The sequence below is a fragment of the Dermacentor variabilis genome, chromosome 4 (assembly GCF_050947875.1).
Source record: "Dermacentor variabilis isolate Ectoservices chromosome 4, ASM5094787v1, whole genome shotgun sequence".
Lineage (NCBI taxonomy): Eukaryota > Metazoa > Arthropoda > Arachnida > Ixodida > Ixodidae > Dermacentor > Dermacentor variabilis.
This window is the reverse complement of record NC_134571.1, coordinates 192,871,287-192,891,752: the sequence shown is the minus strand read 5'-3', so window position 1 is coordinate 192,891,752 and position 20,466 is coordinate 192,871,287. Positions and strand designations below refer to the sequence as shown.

At 45.1% G+C, this 20,466-nt stretch overlaps 1 non-coding gene across 1 annotated transcript; it reads right to left on the bottom strand.

Moving 5' to 3' along the window:
• Window positions 1-8,544: 8,544 nt before the first annotated feature.
• On the bottom strand, window positions 8,545-8,617 carry TRNAT-CGU (transfer RNA threonine (anticodon CGU)). Its single transcript has one exon. It is a non-coding gene; the product is annotated as a tRNA-Thr (tRNA).
• Between the last annotated feature and the right edge of the window lie 11,849 nt (window positions 8,618-20,466).

Genomic DNA, 20,466 nt, shown 5'->3' with positions numbered 1-20,466 from the left:
CATCGCCAGTGTTGTTGGGACGAGGAGCGTCGGCACAGGAAGATGTCGCTGGGGTGTTGGGCAGACGGGCAAACTGCTGGTCAATACGTCGGCTTTTAGCGAGTTCTAGGCGGCAGCACTCTTTTATAACTGCATCCACCGTCGCCACATTGTTGAATACGAGCAAGTTGAAGGCGTCATCGGCATGCCTTCGAGGATGTGGGAAACCTTGTCTGACTCAGTCATGTGTGCGTCAACTTTGCGGCACAGAGCCAAGACGTCCTGAATGTACGTGAATGTACGTGAATGTACGTTGACATCTGCACACGGCCGGAAAGCGCTTTCTGCGTGGCAAGTTGGTGACCGTAGGGGTTGCCGAACAAGTCTCGAAGCTTTTGCTTAAGTGAATCCCAACTGGTGAGCTCATCTTCGTGCGTCCGAAACCAAACTCAAGGTGTGCCACCGAGGTAAAAGACTGCGTTGGCGTGCATAATAGTAGGATCCCACCGGTTATTGCGGCTGACGTGTTCGTACAGGCTGATCCACTCATCGACGTCTTCCCCATGTTTGCTCGATAATACGCCAGGATCGCGGGGAGAGTGGTGTAGGTCGTCGAAGTGGCAGCAGGTGTCGGAGCCGGCGGGGTCGAGTTGTCGTTGCCGGGAGCCATGAAGCAAGGCTCGACGCCCCGTCCACTGCGAAGCTCCGTGACGAGGTACAGGGAACATCCACCTCTACCAGATAAGTTGCGTAGGAAGACGCAGAGGAAAAGCTATATACAAGTATATTTACAAGAAAATACGCCGCACTTGGCCAAGAGGCAACAGCCCGCGCTGGCCTCCAATCGTCGTCGTCGTCTTCTCACTGCTCGCCTCTTCGTCATTGGAAATACTGTTCCGTAGCAATATTATCAATAGCTTGTGCGATCATAATTGGCCACGCAGATTGCACGTAACTCGAATGGGTCTTTAATCAAATATTTGTTATATGCCGTTGCGAAGCACGTTGAGAGGTGCCTATAGCATCTGCGTCGTGGCCCTTCATGATTTCGTTCAGTATATATTTAGTCACGTTGGCGGTATGCCCTTTGCAACCTTCTCCTTTTATTTCAGTCGCTGTTCCCTTACTGCCCCTCCTTTGGCCTAGCAGCGAAGGCGTTCCACTTTAGCCTCACTTCACTTTCCCGAGGTATAACGGTTCGCTTGCGCGACATTTCCATGGCCCGACGTCGCACACAACGTACAATCTTTTTTTATGTACGAGTATATACTGCAGCTGGCTACTCAGTAGGCAATGCTTGTTTGTTGTGCTCCAGAAGTAAACTGAGCATAGTTAACTGCCAGCCGCGACGTCCTTGACTTTTCGACTAGCGGTATCTTCCTCTATAGTGGCACTACACTCTCCGCTCACATCCTGCCTTCTAGTGCGCTACCTCCTGACTAGCCTGTAGTTATTCTTTCCTTCTCCACACTCTTGTAGGCCAGAACGACGGTCAGAAAGCAGGAGAAAGTACGCAAACAATCGTGCCAGTTGAAAGAAAGATTACCATTATTGTTTTATCAGTTGAATTTTGTGTGCGCATTCATATGGTCTCTGCCCTTAGGAATTTTCACATCGCAATAAAAGTTATAGAATCTGCCCACAATACAACATTTATTGAACTTTTTTAAAGAGGGGGGGGTGAGCGCTATTAGCACAGGTTTTGGCGCCATTACTGCAAGATATTGGTCTGCCGCTTCTTCTATTTATTTATTAAATGTATATCAAGACATTTTGGCGCCTCGTAGAGGTGCCGGTTAATACTGCGCTACTGCGCTCCGACGTGCATTAAGATGAAAAATCTTGGCATAACAACGCCATAGCAACGCAAAAGCATTCAGAAACAAGTTTCACCGAGTAGTTCACAAGTCGTTACCCAAGAACTACTAGTTCAAAATCTAAGTTCATAAACACATAGCAAAATGCTTTCTGCGTTAACAACAAAAACAAAGAAATAACATGGACAACACGAGAATATGCCATTCACTACAACGTAAAAATTTGCAATAAACAATGCACGTGCAAGGTAACACATCTGAGATCTGTGTTGTCCGAAATCTCGCAAACATTGATGCACATGTTTGAATTGTCGTTTATATATAAGGCTCTGAACAAGTCCGAACTGAAGTCTTCCGAACTGTATTAACCTCTTGATACCCAATTTAATTAAACGTGAGCAAAGAATGTCAGGCTATGTGGTGCACTTGTCTTCTGCCCCTATAAGAGAAAACTAACTGCAAAATGTAAGAGCGCTGCTGTATTTTTTAAAATCGGTATATCGTTAATTCGCAACACTGGGACTTTGGTCCATATTCAACGAATGGCCAAAAATTGATGCACAATGGCATGTACTGAACGATAGCACGGTTTTTGTCGACTTTAACGATTTTTTGAGGAAACTTTGGGTCTTGCTGGCTAGTGCTCATGGAAATTGCCAAACGAGCTCTTTTGTTTTTTGAGACAGAGACTAACATTGCACATGGAGCATATGAAAGCCGCCTCTTGCTTGCAGTTAGCTTGTTTCCGCTTCTGCGGCGTGTCATTTAGAAGCAGCGAGCGCATTCTCGTTCTGACGCCCGCAGCTAAAACTGGCTTCAAGAGACTCTTCTCTTCTTCACTAGGAATGTTTCATGGCCAAAAACGGTCTGCCGCTCTCCTTTCTAGCAGCGTTTTCTTTTTTTGTTTGAAATCACGCTCATTCATGACAAGATTCTGAAACCTTCAGCTGGAGTCTTTGTATACCTTCTCACACTCAGGCAAATCATCGGCACTGCTACGCCTCACATTTCAAAATTACAGGGTGTCTTTGTCCACACTACCATTTCTATTGCGAAGAGGCACACATTCGTAGCGACCGTACTTTGTCTTCCTCGCCCTCATTGCACGGTGATGCGAATTATTTCATACGTCGTCTCTTGAAGCCTGTACCCATAGTTTTTCTGACCATCGCCGCTGAGACTCATATTAGCAGTATCACCTTCCGGTGGAATTCGCGTTCTCAGCTGACTTGACAGCACAAAATCTGCAATTTTGTGCACCCTTATATGAATCGAGGGAATCACCTTGCTGTTGAAACCCTTCTACAAGCTATGCCCCCACATTCACAAATAAACAAAGCTTGCGACCGCGACGCACGGCCACACATTGAGTGCTGCATCATAAGGCTCAGGATTCAAAGCAACGCCAGCATCACATCAACAGGTATCAATGGTCTTCATGCTCACCTCATTCCACCAGCGCTGCTAGGCCGCGTCCATATTGTATTTGTTTACTTTTCAGGTATCCAGTGCTACCTAACACCGGGAGCACGAAATAAGGCGCGAATTGTCGATGCCACCAATTTGCAACCTAGAGAAAATCTATTCATTCCACGGCTAAAACAACATTCTGGAAGGTTTATAGAGGTAAAAACACATTTTGAGGTGCACGAGAACAGCGACCATTTTACCACCAGTCTCATTTTCTACACAAGTCATGGAGCAAAGAAAAAAAATACAAGAGGCCCCAACGACGCGTTTTTGAAGCCGGTAGTGCAGTCACGTTGATGTTTCATCTCGCTTTGCGCCTCCAAACAGCTCGCCGGTGCAGATAGGCATCCGCTTGGAACTTGCATTGCTGGGAGCCGCCGGAAGTGTGTGCTGATGACGCGCGTGAAAACTGGGCCTACGAAATTTCTGTAGCAGTTTTAGTGAAGCAGACGCGCTCCACTGCGTTTCCGTGGCACGTTGAAGACAACGACGAAGACCCGCGCCGCTACTGCTTGAGTCATGTTTTTTTTTTTCGAAAGTTGAAGCACACACAAAAGGAAGACACATAAAGACAACACGGGCGGTGTTGTCTTTATGTGTCGTCCTTTTGTGGGTGTTTTAACTTGCGGCAAAAATTGTCTTTTAGCAAGCAGCAACAAGGTCAACAAGCAGTTCTGTTGCAGCATATTGCTTGAGTGTTTCTGTTGCTGGACGACACTCGCACGCACAGACCCAAAACACAACTTTCACACACACACCACGATCGAAAGACAGCTTATCTCGCGAACAGAACGTGCTACGAGAAGGACGCGGGCCGAAACACCCTACCTCACTTTTCAGAGGCCGAGACAAGCAGCGAGAGCAGCAGGAGCGCGGTTACTATGGCACCGCTTATGTTTCGCACACCAGTTCCAGTGCTCCTTTGCGAAAAACGCCGCGTGACTTCTGCAGCATTCTCTCGAACTGATATGGGTAAGCTGGGGCCTCTCCTAAACTTTCTTTCCACGACGTACATGAGTAGACCAAGACCGACAAAACGTTCAATTGCACGTGCCACCATAGTTGTCTCCATGAGCACTCACTTCTAATTCAGATTCTTGTCCGGCAGTCGCGATCAGAACTTTTCATCCAAGTCGCTATGTATATGGAGAACAAAGTACGACAAAAACCAGCCCGCAATCATTGTGCTTTACTGTAGGCTTGATGGTTATTTAGTATGTCGGGAATTCGCAACACTGGGAACAAAGGGGTTGAATCTCTAATAATTTTCTGCAATTCTCGTTTCCTCAAGAAACTGTACACACGCACGTATGCCCGTATTTGAGATGTTTCTTGTGGACACGCACCCAAGAGTTTTTCCAGCGACAGGGTTCTTCTATCAATAATATGTATTTTTCTTGAACAATTCTAATGGCTGGTTGAATTCGTGTTACTGTGAAAGAGAAGGGCTCTATATCGGATTTTTAATAGGAAGAAATTGGGCTGATACCTTTTCCCATCCTGTACAAAAAGCACTTGTATTAAGCACTATGTATTATTGCTTCTTAGCACGGTTGACCTTGATCGGTATGGTGAACTTCACACGTAGATCTATCTTGAATAATGTTGAACATTGTGTCCCATTATTAAACCAAGTCTGTTTTGTAATTCGGGCGCACATTTTGCTAATAGCTCGACGCGCATTTCTTTTTGACAATGGAAGAAACGAAATTTCATCCTTCTTACGAGTCTGGCGTGCTAAACCATCTACAGCATGAGTGCCTGCAATTCGAAGATGACTAGGTACCTATACCTAGCCCAATATTAGCAACTCAGTTTTAGTGAGCTGTACAGTCTGTTGTGCTCCCTATATATGTGCAATCAAGTGATTGTCATATGCTGGGCACCTGGTCACAAAGGTATAAAAGGCAACGAAGCTGCTGACGAAAGTGCTACGTCAGTAACTTTTAGCAACACAGATGGAAATATCCCCATCCCTGCAACACACCTAAAGCCTTTTCTATGCTCTCTGTGCGACTGGGTGGCTGCACTGCGCAGACCATTCACATTTGCGCTTCTGCGCATGCCGTGAAACGTCACGGTCAAACGGTCAGGCCCGTCCCCTTGCGCATGCGTTTACCTGAATACCGGACTCAAGAAGTGCTATTGTGGAAGTAATCCGCCGGCGTAGAGCGACAGCCGCAAATGCGCTAATTCTGGCGCCGATCGGATAGCGACAGTCCGATGCGCTGCAGCCAGTCTGCTCGTCTGCTGCCTTGCAGAGGGACACGACGTCGAAGCTTAACATATTGCCAGTCACTACGTTTACAGCCCACAACGTAGCAAACCCGAATCATGGGGCTCGCACCATGATTCGGGTTTGCTACGTTGATACCGACTGATAAGACTGATACCGACTCTGACCGCGGAGCTCTCGTCGAACTGGAGCACATTGTAACTCAAGCAGACGACGTTTGCTGTGTGCCGGAAGTGCTTAAGTGTAGCGAGAAATGGCTCTTGTGCATTTTCTTTCTGTTACTCTCTTTTTATGGAAACAAATTACCTATATTTCAACTATTACGAACAACATTTGTTCACTATAAAGTTGGAAAATTTATCGATGACGCGCCCTGGGACAGCCAATCGAATAGCTCGCCCTACTAACGTCAGTGGGGCAAATGACGTCAAATGGGTAGGGGCGGCTTAAAATTCAGCCGAGCAGTGTGCTGCGATGTACATTTTTAAAACCTTATAATAAATTACACGCTTTACGCAGAGCACTTACATGCATCAATTAATGATCAGAAGGACCTACTCTAACGACTGCGTACGTTTGTACAAAATCGTGAAAATAGTTTCATGGTCCCTTTAACATTCATAGTGCAGTAACGCTGCAGTTCGGGTAAACTATTCAGTAAAATGTACTTCAGCCCTTATTTGCTGCATTTGCAATCATTTTTTCAAGAACTGAATAAAACAGCCTGAGGAAGATTACATCACTTTCAACTGTTTTCTTGTTTCTCGTGGCCCTACAATATATCTAATATGTGTATTTGTGCCTGCTATATTATATTTCTTCGGATTTAGCTGAATGTCGCGAAGATTGAGAACTTCAGCGGAGATTGTCAGGGCTACGCTAATGACAAAACATATCCATGCATAATTTCCACATTTGAACTCCACTGATGTCTGGTATGTTAAAAGTAATGCTTATAATTGCTTACGTGGCCGATTGTGTTGTTTTGCTGCATGTAACAAAAATATCCTCCTTAAAGGGACAATAAAGGCACACCAAATTCGCTTAGATTGACTGAATAATATTCCAAAACTATGTTTATTTATTCCGCAAAGTAGGCTGGTTGAACAGAAAGTTAAGGTCAGAGTTCCATTTTCTGAATTTCCCGCCAGAACAGGCTCACTGTACCTTACTACGATGTCACGGATAACAAAGTACCTTTCTTTATGTATTTGGGCTTCGTTGGCGGAGTAAAAGTTTGCGCAACTTGCCAAGTTAGATCTTTATCTGCTTTAAATTGCAATGTAGTCTAATTGCACTGATAAACAATTAACTAGCAGATGCTGTCAAAACCTCTTGTGCCAGCTGTCTTTTGCTTTTGCAGCTTTCCTGGCTATCTGTGAATAAGAGCAGCCCTTGGTATTTTAGAAGGATAATTTACTAGACAGGTGAATTCATTTTCTCTCTTTAGCGACCCTTTAATAACTGAGGCTTCGTACTTTACTTTCATAATCTCAGTGGCTATGGCACGTAGTATTAAACAACTCAGTTGATGAGGCAGAATGCAGTGATATCTTGTAATGTGCTTTGAAGTGCAACAATGTATGGCAGGGCATGTTTTTAAAGTTCTAATGTCTGTATACATTTTTTACAGCTGACCGACGTCAGATCTTGAAGGAGCTAGCATTCATTCAAAAACCAGAATGAAAACACCTTGACAGTACTGAAGAAGATGACTACGATAGAACCAGTACTTGTGTGTGGAGAGGTCATGTTTCCCCTGGAGACACCGGAACAGGAACAGCCGGAAAATTTGTAATCTTGCAAACGATAAAGATACCCGCCATAGATTGGTTAGATGCTACAATAATGTGCCATAGATGCGACTTTGATGCATTATCTTTTTTCCAAATTAAACGTCTGGCAAGCCTTGGAGGAGCAAATACTGCCTAGGCAGTCAAGGCAGAACTTCGTTACTGCTATGTGGTGGGCTGGCAGCAGCTTAGCTTTTTTGATCAAAAGCAAAAAAAAGGAGTTTTGCCAGCCTGCATCTATGGAGCATCAATAAAGGAATAATAATAATAATAATAATAATAATAATAATAATAATAATAATAATAATAATAATAATAATAATAATAATAATAATAATGTTCATTTTCATCATCACAGTGATAAAGGAAGTTGTAGGTAAAAGCTGCTCTTCGTAGAGGCGGCGTTAAAAAGGCCCGCAGCTACCTTTGTACAAAACAGTCGGCAGTGGCATTACAATACCATGCAACGTACAGCAAATCTGTTAAGAAAAATACAGAGGATAGGTTAGTCTCATAAACATTAAAACACAATTATAAGGGTGAGCAGAGGGTCAACGTAAGTTAACAACCTTGAATATGCAGCATTCGCAATTCGATCCAGTGTACACTGCAGAAAATCTACTCCAGCTTTTACATATTCATTATGCAGGCATTTTGTAGGATAATTTGTCCTCAGAATAATTTGCTTTCTGGGTTATCACCTTCCACATTTCTTCATATCAAACTTTACATATATATTTATTCGTATAGATAATATCATGAGAAGTCAACAAAGACACTAAGAAGAAGATGGGGGACGATTCCACGTCTTCGCATTACGCGTGCGATGCTCTAATTGAGCTACCGCGGCGCGGTCACCGCATCCACTTTCTTGGGTATGTATGTGTTAATACTACAACTAACCTTGGGAGTGTTAGCCAGCGCCACCACTCACAAACCTTGGTGGCGGATGTGGAACATCCTTTCTGCCGCAGGCGTTACGAGTGCGTGATGTTTCTGGGTGAAGCCAACTGGACAACAGACCCGCACGTGATACCTAAAGGCATCATTGTTGCCGGATTCGAGACCCCCGTTATGTAATAAACGAGAAGAAAGGTGGTTAATCGAGGGGCCCGATTTTTAATAATCATATCATAAGAAGCCAACAAACGAAGATGCCAAGGAAAACATGGGGGAAATTACTTGTACTTACTAATTGAATTAAAGAAATGATAAATTAATGGCAGTGAAAGTGGATGAAAAAACAACTTGCCGCAGGTGGGGAACGATCCCGCGTCTTCGCATTACGCGTGCGATGCTCTAACCAATTGAGCTACCGCGGCGCGGTTTCCCCATCCACTTTCTTGGGTATGTATGTGTTACTACTAGAACTAACCTTGGGAGTGTTAGCCAGCGCCACCGCTCACAAACCTTGGCGGCGGATGTGGAACATCCTTTCTCTCGCAGGCATCACGAGTACGTGATCTTTCTGGGTGAAGGCAACTGGACCATAAACTCGCAGGTGATACCTAAACGCTTCAATGTTGCCGTATTCGAGACCCTCGTTATGTAAGAACGAGAAGGGGGTTAACCGAGGCGTCCGATTTTTATTTATCATACCATGAGAAGCCAACAAAGATGCCAAGAAAAACATAGGGGAAATTACTTGTACTAATTGAATTAAATAAATGATAAATTAATGGCAGTGAAAGTCGATGAAAGAACAGCTTGACACCCGTGGGAACGATCCCACGTCTTCGCATTACGCGTGCGATAGAGCAACTCTAGGTAGAAACCTTGCACAGCATTATCGGATACAGGCATGTCATTGCTGCAATGCGCACAAAAATCGGCCCATGACACTGTATTGAAGTACGTACACCATTGGGATAAAAAAATATACCTTTGTGCTGTACTATAGAAGCATATGTAAGTAGAATAATTACCTCCAAATGGTAGAATCGGCACAGGGAAAAACACTGCACATCTATGCACGCTGACAGATCCACAAAGCCACGAATCACAGGAGAAAAAGAGTTGCCTTCCAATGTTTTGAAGTCACAAAGCATCCACAGATGGAACTATCTAAATGTACCACTGCACGAATAAGATTGCGCAGGCGCTAACACCACGGGTCCCTTAAAGACACATCACTCATTCGCTAACAAACACACACGCCTCGCCTTGACATGGCCGCTGCCAATGCACATGTGTTGTGGGCAAGTAGGGCTGACTACGATTGCAGTTTTATGTTCTTCCCGCCTGCCGTCTTCCCTTTTCTGCGGTAGTGCTCTTTGATCTCAATAAATATTACGGCCTTCTATACGCGGTATCAAGTTAGCAATTTAGGTTACAAGTTTAACATTACTTCATGCGCACCTCCCCACTCCCCACCCCCCACCCCGGAAGATATGGAGCTAACGAAACTTCAGTGGCAAACAAATGTGGTTGCTGCGATTGCACCATCGTTCGTAAACTCATCGGGCTCCGTGACTCTGCCTTGCAGATCACGGCTGTTTTATTTAGTTTTTTTCGTAGGGCAGCATTCGCTGTGCTGCAAATACTAGCTGTTTCCTCAGCGACTCATCAAGACGAGGCAGAACAGATGCCCAATTATGTAACGTTGGCAACACCATGTAGGCGCGCGTCGCGACTGTCGTGTACGTCATTTATAGGCCGGCACCAGTTTCACTAGCTCAGTACACTGAAACTAATACAAACGTGCTAGCGCAGTGTGATGCGCATTTGTACGGCAGAATGCTTAATGATTCAGCGATTAAATAGCAATACCCCTCTATGCAAGCAAGCGGTCCCATGTATAGTCAAATTTTTCATAAACTTTTACCCTCGCATTCAGCCTGAGTAGCGGAATCCAGCAATGCAAGTTGTATAACTGACCAGCAACAATCTGTATAGGACGAATTGGACCTATTAGTATAACAGAGAAACTACTAGACACACAACACAGTTTGCATAAGACTAATAAGTCTAATACACATGGTCTATTGGTCTTACAACTAAATCAGTACAACTAATACAGATTCCTGTTGTTCTAATACACAACTTATACAACTAATAGAAAACTGTATTAGACTAATACAAATTGCTATTGGATATTGTGCTAGCGAATACGTTAACCCTACTATTAGGAAAAGTGAAACAGTGTTACTATGAACAAATAATTCAAGCCGATAAGAATACAGGAAAGCAGTGGCACCATATTTAACCCATTTTTAAAAAAACACTAGCTCTGTAACAGGTATTACTGAAATCTGTCATGATGAAAACACCTTTCACACTTCTGATACCATTGTAAGTGCCTTCAGACAACATTTTTCTAGTCTCACAACCCGATCCAGACATTCTTACTTTAGTAAAGGTCGTTCATTGCATATATTATTTTGTTATAGCGCAAGCTTGACACGGACAACAGAAGGCACATCTGACACACAGCGCTGTGTGTGTCAGATGTGCCTTCTGTTGTCCGTGTCAAGCTTGCGCTATAACAAAATAAGATATGCCGTACCAACAAGCCCCTGTTGCTATCCTCATCGTTCATTGCAATCTTTTTATGGAAGAGTATTGGCTTGGGCTGGTCGGTAATACATAGTTACACTGGAAGCATAGCGCGGGAAGGACGATCGACAAAGACGATCTGTTTACCTTTTCCCAACGACTCCCAATGAGGTTCGCAATATGATCTTAAATCTTAAAACTGGCGCTGGACTTGACGACATACCCGCTAGGCAAATAAAGGACATTGTTGATGTCACCGCTTCTATCTTTTTTCATACTGTAACTTTAATCTTAAAGCACTCTATTTTAAAGCGAAGCTTTCTTTGCCCCTTCCTTTGATTTTCCCATTGCTGCTGCTGCTGTGGCTGCTGTTGTCCGGCACACCGCATCAGGGGGTGGTTCAGAGCGTGTGTATACATGACAGGAGCGAATCCTAGAGGAAAGGCGGCGCGAGAAACTCGTTTTCACCACACCGCGTTGAATGTGCACAATGCCCTCTGGAGCTCCCTGGTCGTCACCACATTCACCTCTTGACAGCTGTAATTACCCGCGACTCTCCTCACAAGCATTGCAGAAACTGCAGCACTTTCCTTTCTAATAACGTGCGAGTTCAGAGGGGCGTAGAGAACTGTAGAGGGGAGAGAGGAGAAGAGGCAGTTTGCATACAAGGGAGGGGGGAGGTTACGTGAGTAGGCAAGGAAACCCTACCACTACACGACAGCGGTTGCGGGGAAACTGGCTAAGCTTAAGTTCAAGGTACGGTACAGTACGTTGCTGCTTTTTCTGAAAAATAAACACCATGCAAATATGTCAAGCGGACCAACTACGCAGGCCGTGCAGAAGCAGAGCCGTAATAATTAAAGCACACTATAAGGTCCAGGTGAGACTACGGAAGTGGTCGACCGTCAAATCAACACTACTGTGCCCGCCGTGATAGCCTTGTGGCTATGGCATAGCTAGAAGTCGCAGATTTGATCCCAACCACGGCAGCCGCATTTCGACGAGGGCGAAATAGAAAACGCACTTGCACATAAATTTGGGACACGTTGAAAAACGTCAAGGTGTCAAAACTAATCCGGAGTAGCCTCATAATTTGATTGTGGTTTCGGCTCGTACAGTCCCATAATGCAAGTTTAATACTTCTACCACGATAGGATGTGCCATCTGATGCGCCATATGAAATACATGTATTGAACCCAACAACGCCTCAAAAACATCACTCCCTGTGGGTTTTATGTACTATGCAGACAAATAGCAACGGTGCACGCAAGATAACGTTTAGCATCAACTCACCACCTTCGTGTTAGACTAAACGTTGAAGAAATTAAGCTTTAGCTGTCAACATCACCAGTAATTACCGCCAATCAAAGCATATACAGCACGGAAAGCTTCGCTTACATCGATTCCCGTAATGCGTGGGATCTGCATAATTTTTTTTTCCTTCTGAACGAAACAAAAGCAATGCCTATTTATAAAAAACGCAATAGATCAGTCATCAATAATTATAGACCCATCGCTATTCCTTTTTTAGTAAGGTTGTTGAAAGGTTATTTTCCACATGTCTTACAAACTACCTTAGCAAATTTAACCTACTATCGCCACATAAGTTTGCATTTCCTCAGGGGCTTTCCACTAAGCTCGCGTTGGCTGCTCTTACAGAAAACATCAGAAACGCTATTGACGATGCAAATTTTCTTGGATCAATCTTGATTGACTTCAGTCAAGCTTTTGGTTCGATCAATCATTCTATTCTTTTGAACACTCTCTCTTCTTATGGTATAACTGGCCCGCCGTGACAACTAATTTCTAACTACTTAATCACACTCTGACTATCCATTTCAGGCATACTTTCTGACATCATCATCATCAGCAGCAGCAGCAGCAGCCTGGTTAAGCCTACTGCAGGGCAAAGGCCTCTCCCATACTTCTCCAACTACCCCGGTCATGTACTAATTGTGGCCATGTTGTCCTGCAAACTTCTTAATCTCATCCGCCCACCTAACTTTCTGCCGCCCTCTGCTACGCTTCCCTTCCCTTGGAATCCATTCCGTAACTCTCAATGACCATCGGTTATCTTCCCTCCTCATTACGTGTCCTGCCCATGCCCCATTTGTTTTCTTGATTTCAACTTAGATATCATTAACTCGCGTGTGTTCGCTTACCCAATCTGCTCTTTTCTTATCCTTAACGTTACACCTATCATTCTTCTTTCCATAGCTCGTTGCGTCGTCCTCAATTTAAGTAGAACCCTTTTCGTAAGCTTCCAGGTTTCCGCCCCGTACGTGAGTACTGGTAAGACACAGCTGTTATAAACTTTTTTCTTGAGGGATAATGGCAACCTGCTGTTCATGATCTGAGAATGCCTGCCAAACGCACCCCAGCCCATTCTTATTCTTCTGATTATTTCAGTCTCATGATCCGGATCCGCAGTCACTACCTGTCCTAAGTAGATGTATTCCCTTACCACTTCCAATGCCTCACTACCTATCGTAAACTGCTGTTCTCTTCCGAGACTGTTAAACATTACTTTAGTTTTCTGTAGATTAATTTTTAGATCCACCCTTCGGCTTTGCCTCTCCAGGTCAGTGAGCATGCATTGCAGTTGGTCCCCTGAGTTACTAAGCAAGGCAATATCATCAGCGAATCGCAAGTTACTAAGGTATTCTCCATTAACATTTATCGCCTATTCTTCCCAATCCAGGTCTCTGAATACCTCCTGTAAACACGCAGTGAATAGCATTGGAGAAATCGTATCTCCCTGCCTGACGCCTTTCTTTAATGGGATTTTGTTGCTTTCTTTATGGAGGACTACGGTGGCTGTGGAGCCGGTATAGATATCTTTCAGTATTTTTACATACGGCTCGTCTACACCCTGATTCCGCAATGCCTCCATGACTGCTGAGGTTTCGACTGAATCAAACGCTTTCTCGTAATCAATGAAAGCTTATATAAGGGTTGGTTATATTCCGCACATTTTTCTATCACCTGATTGATAGTGTGAATATGGTCTGTTGTTGAGTCTGACACCAAGACAATTAACATAGAGGTCCCACAAGGCTCTATATTAGACCCTCTTCTATATATTTCTCATCTACATTAATGACCTATAAGATTGTTTGTCACTACACACTGAATCCTTACTCTACGCTGATGACACCACCAATTTGCCTTCAAATGTCTCCATTACAGCCTTGATTTCCCAGCTAAACAGTGGTCTGCAGAGTGTTACTATTTCGTATCATAAAAGTAAGCTTGTTTATTAATCCATCTAAGAAAAAGTTTTTTACTTTCAGTTCTATGTCTAAAAACGCTGCAACTTACTCCCGGTGTATGTCAATAACTACGCAATATACCCACATAATCAATGCACATTTCTCTGTGTCGAACTTGGCTGTTCTTTTAAACTTTAATGCCCACATTAATCAAATAAAAAGAAATAACGCCTACGGCGATCGCGTTCTTCTCAATGCTTGTCAATATTTCGCGCTCCCTACTCTAGCTCTTCTCTATTCTGTGTTCATAGTCATTTGACCTTTTGTATCAAGTCATGGGGCTTTGCGTATGAAACTTATGCCCGCTAGAACCTATCCAAAAACAGTCACGCTGTATAATAACCAACGGCGCTTATCACGCTAATTCGGCTCCACTATTTTACTTATTAAACATCCTTCCTATTTCGTACATTTTCTTTAAGTTATTCATTATGGCCTACCGCGTCGTGCGTAATCCACGTGTTCTTTATGTTATAGGAGAGAAATTTACGACCAACTGTAATACAAGTTTTCCCACAATAATATATTACTGCCTAGGGCTCGCACTAATTACAGGCAAAATACCGTAAGCTTCGCTGGCATCAAAGTGTGCAATAGTCTACCCAGAGGCTAAAACCTCGTAATCATTATTTTCAAACGTTCAACTCATCTGTTCATGAATAGTTAATTTATATGACAACCGCTGTCGTTACTTCTTTCTCCTCTCTAGTGCATTTCGTGTATCTTTATTTATGTTCATACGGTTACCTCATGTCGTGTGATTTATTAGTATTCAACTTCTACTGAATGCATCTGTGACACTTCGTTATGCCTTCGCCTATCTACTCACTTATTGGTATATGTTATTCAGTTTTGATTAGTTCTGTTTGTTGCTTCCTATTCTTGCCAACGCCCTGTATTTGTATGTACTGTTTGCGTGTATTTCGCAATCGATTTTGTTTGCCTGTATGTATGCCTGCATTTCGCAATTGCTTATTTTTCATTTTTATGTATATTGCCGACGCCGAAGAGAGAAAGTCCAACCCTAGTATAAGCATGTGAGCACAGGAAGTCAACACTGCGAACTGGATATGGTGGCGTATCCCGTCGATCGAAACTCTAACGGTGCATTGCGCCGATGGCCGAATCACAAAGTTATTTGCACCACGAAGAAGAGCTCCACTGTAAGGTGTAGTAACTTTGCGTAGACGAGAGCACAAGCCAGCGTGAATAATAAAAATGGCTGCTCCCGTATGAAGCAATGCTAGGACTGGTACACGTTCTACACACACGAATAAAGTATTGGCCGGGCACGCTGGAGGAAATGTAGTCTGTGCGAGCCATGCAGCTTTCCCTCCAAAAACTGCCCCCATCTAGTTTTCCGATCGGTAGTCAGGAGTGCGGGTGGCCGGTTGCAGGGGTGATGTCGAGCGTCGGAGAGGGGAGGGCGAGCGGCGGCGCCCAGGACGGTAGTTGCGAGGCGCTGCGGGAGATGAAGATGAGCGTGGGGAGAGCCGGCGCTGGTAAGGTCTCGGAGGAAGCAACGGGTCTCTCTCATAAATATCGTAGCCACGGCGCTCGTCCTGTTGTCGTCTTCGGCAGAAACGCGACATGTGACCGCGAATACCACAATAATAACAATTGGGGCGGAGCGTAGGCCGGGTAGCGTAAAATACTGTGGCAGGCGGACGGGGTGGTAAAGTCACCAGATGGCTGGGGGCAGTAGCAGGAGCTGGAGGCGCTGTCCGAACGAACGCTGGCTGCATAGCCGCAACCTGAGCATACGAGGTGGATGGTGAAGGAGGTCCACAGCTCGCAGCGCAGCTCATGGAGGACAGCTCCTTTTTGATGATGTTGCGCAGGCCAGGAACCGAAGGCTGAGGCTGGAGAACTGGAGGACTCAGTAGGCCACACGCTCGGAGCTCTTCGCGTATGAAAGTCCGAATCAGCATACGCAGGTCGGTATCCGACGAAGGAGACGCGTTACCGGCGACAGGTTGTAAACGGATGGCCTGCAGTGCGTCCAGGTGTTGGCAAGTCGCGATCACATCGTTTACGGCATTTGGATTCTTGATCGCCAGTGCGTTGAACGCGACGGCCGTGGGCAATGCCCTTTAGGATATGACGAACACGATCAGATTCCGTCATGGTGGCGTCAACACGGCGACAAAGGGCGAGGACGTCCTCGATATAAGAGGTGTATGTTTCCCCGGGAAGTTGCGTGCGTCCGTCAAGCTTTTTCGTGGCGACCTCAGAGCGGACGTTGCAGCGCCAAAAATCTGTGAAGCTGGTGTTTGAATGCCGCCCAGTCAGGCAAGGTGCTCTCGTGGTTGAGAAACAAAGTCTGGCAACGTCAGTGAGGTAGAATGCGACGTTGCGAAGCTTGTGCATGTCATCCCACCGGTTAGACTCACTCACGCGGTCATAATTGTCCAGCCAGTCATCAACGTCGTCACTACGAAGACCAGCGAACATGGTGGGATCGCGCTGCTGCGTGCTGACGGTCCATGAAGGAACGGCCGGTGGGACAGAGAAGGTGACGCCGGAGGCTCCTGGAGGATCTTCTTGGGGCATCCTGGCGGAAAGGTGGAGCAAGCGGCGGCCTCAACGAAGCTCCAGGGAAACTCGATGGCGTAGAGGACCAAGGGATCGAAAGCAGCCTCCACCACTTGCGAGACAGCCGTTAAGCCTCAACGGTTTATTGCGCCGGTTGCGCGCTGAAGACGATGACGCTGGCCATGATGATGAATATACACAGAAGAAGATGAAGTGGTAATAAAATGCTCACAATATTTTAACAAGACGTCCTATTGCAGTGTTCAAACTAAGGGCCCTCTTTCTGTATACCTTTCTACATATGTAACCACCCTCCAAGCCCCCCCCCCCCCCACTCCCTTGTAACGCTCAATAAACTCAAGCCTTGGCCTGGTCACCTGTCAAGACGTGCGCCATTTTTCTTCGCGGGATGTCATTCCCATTTTGGTTGTAACCATTGTCGCAGCATACTAAAGGTGGTATTATAGATTCATTTCTGCTAACACGCTCATTTTCATGTAACTCGGTAGAGGATGCGTCGGCCTCTTAGGCAAAAGTCCTTGGCGCTGCGCCACAGGCTCCGTTGCACTCGACACCGACGCTTCGACTCACCTGGGGCGCAATGTTCGAAGCGCGCGTTCAGTTTCGCCTCACTTGACTGGCCTAGGCCGCGCCCACGTCGTCAACCTCGCCTGTCGGTGCGGCCCAGGCCAATCGCACGAGGCAACACTGAACGCAAACTGAAAGCACTTTTCAAACAACGACCTCCGATCGCGTCCCAGGTTGCAACCCGCGAAAACTGATGTCAGGTTATCGTAAACCTTTCAAGACCACTTTTAGACCAGCTTTTTGATAGCGTCTTAAAAACTTTTACAAATTGGACATGCGTAGCTTTGCCAAAGAGATTGTGTCTTTCCCAATCCTATTATTAGAACAACTTTTCGAACATGTCTTAATGACCTGTTCCAGATCTTCTGAAAAAATTAAGCCAGACGTTAGCAGACATATGCGACGTTTCCACAACGAAGTTCTCTCTTTCGTGTATTCCTCAAAGCATTTTTGTTGGCTTGGATAAACGCTACGAAAATTTTACATCTTTCGTGCTACCTGAGTAATTGGAGGGCAATTCACTATCTACAAAGTGGGTAAATATACGCATGATGCAACTTGGAGAAGAGAGCCCACATAGTAGGCTCCGTTTTGATATTTGTGTATTTACATGTGCTCTCAAATTTCAGAAATGTTGCATCTTTGTCTCTCGCCACCATTAAAAAGCAGTTCTCTATCAAAGTACCTCAGGTGCAGCACCACCTATGCACTTACAATAGCAAAGCATTTGAGATCGGCTTTTGTTGCTTCAAGAGAACTGCCGGTGGAAGGCGCACCTTGGACACCACAGCCAATAGTAATAACACAATAGTAGTAATTATAATAATAATAATAATGCCTAAAATAGTCTACAAATAAAAGTTAAAGTTTTTGCAGTGTTCCATTTGTATATCGCTTTTGATTTCACTCAAGTTCGTTCGGGCAAGCACGAAGCTCCTATACAAACGCACCTGGAAGCAGTGTACAGAGAATACACTGCTGAGAATGTTGCTCTAACTTGTCAAGTTAGGTTCACGATAAGTCCCACAGTAGTGTTTGAAATTCATGGTGGGCATGGTGCTGTGGGCGTCCTCAGCACGTTCCATAAAAAGCTAAGACGTTTGGATTATTCCAGGAGCTCCACGGAATGTTTTGCATTGTCTGGGATTTCTTTCTACATGCCACATGGAATCGTCTGCTTAATCTCTTCCTCAATTTCAAGCCTCCGTTCTTGGTCAGCCTGCCGGCTTTTCAAAATTTGTGCTTTTCGGTGAATTGTTGAAGCAGCATATTGGGTTTCTGACAGTGATTGGGTTTCTGACAATGACGCATTGAGTCTTTCATCTTGGACTCCATGCGCCAACGTTGCTGGTGGCCATTGTCCTCAAATAGTACTTGTCTCGGACATTCTTTGCTAGCCTTCTGACACATTTTCTTGTTTGCATAGCACTTCAAGAAGGCCGCAGGAATTTTGCAGTTGACCACCTTAGTAGTTGTGCAATGCCACTGGGGCCCCAGCTGAAAGCCCAGCCCAGCCCATAACACGAGTGTTCTTAAGAGCCTTTCCGACATTTTCCTTGCGACTTCCCATAGCTTGGACAAATTCCGTGCATATACACAAGGCTCTCAGTGCTAGATTCTCTCATGGGAAACCTCTACACACACTCGACAAGCGAAAAATTCCCACTAAGCCAGTTTTCAAGACCACGTGATGTGGCTGGGGTGCATTTCGTTCTCAATCACTCGTCTTACTGCGAGTTGAGTGCTCCAGCATGCGGCTTTCTTCTTCATGGCTGCACATCCATTATCATTATTTCCACAAAACTCAGTAAAAGTTGCAGGTTGCCTTACCCTACGAGGGCAAATACGGGTGCTAGAGTGTGTTCAACACTCCCATAGCTTGGACAAACTCCGTGCATATACACAAGGCTGTCAGTGCTAGATTCTCTCACGGGAAACCTCTACACACACTCGACAAGCACTCGTCTGTTATCTGTGGGTGCGACAGAAATTCGGCATCAAAGACAGGGCGAAGAGAAGCTGACATATAAGAAACAAGCACATTGGTATCTCACTGCATGTTTGTTTGATTGTCAGGTAGGCCTAATGATTCTCCTGCACTACTTGCTGCAAGTTATCCGTCAAGCCACCTTCATCACAATAAATGCATTCAATAAAAGAACTCCATTCTGATGCATTGCATCAACCAAGGAAAAAAGAGAAGGTGACGTTCCTCTATTTTGCTGTAATCACACCACCTACAAGGCCAATTGAATAAGAGTTTCACGGAGGAATTTTAGTGCACCATGGGCAAGGCCTCCACCCTTCTTCAGCCTCACAGGCGGCTTTCCTCATGCTTGGTTGGCACATGCTTTCACCATGGCTGCTGCGCACTAGCCCAACAAAAGCAGGGAACAGCACGTCTCGTTGCCTTGGCCACGCTTGGGAAATCGTTCCTCTAACTGTTCAGGATGAGCGAGATGCATTATGGGGGAGCCCAGGAAACGCTTGCCGGAAAAGTCCAAAACGTTCGTTCCCAAGGTAATTTATTGGCATCCTCTTTGAAACGGGGCGGGAACAAATTTTCACCAAGCCTGCGTGAGTTACTCAGGTATGCTATCAATGCTTTTCCTTTCTACAAGGAAAAGCCTACTCTAAATTGCTCTTATCTGCACTGCTGACCGGTTGATACTTCCATCTAATTTACATTCAAGTGCTTCTGAAAGTTGTACGTTAGGTACTGGTCTCACCAGGGGAACCCCTTCGCATTCCATTAGGATGTGCTGCATGGCGTCCGGAGGTTTACTGCAGTGTGCACATGCCTCGTATAACTGCGAATATTTACCTCTATGTTTTTTGTCCTCAGCCAACCAGCTCAAACCTCAAATAGCCAAGCACTTCCCTTCATGTTATCGTAGCTTTTCCCTTCTAATTTCTTATTTTCTCATTCTTGTAAATCTCCACTCTTTTTTTGTTTCCATTCTTTCCATCCAATTCGCTGTCTGTTTCTCGCACTTTGTTTCTGATTACTCTTGGTTGTCAGTCTACAATGCCAATTACCCTGTACTTGGTTGCCCTACTTTCTTGACCTCTTCCTCCATTCTCTGTCCATGCTTTTTAGGTACAGATACTTGCGCACTTTAGTGGCCGATTTATTTTGATCTATGTTCCCGAGTCTTCAAAACTGATTTTGCTCTGCGCTTCAAACGAGGCCCAACTCATGTCCCCCTGCACTGCCCCATTAGGTTCGTTCAATCTGCCTGCACCACTGTGAACCAGTTCATGGCGGTTCACGAGAAGCT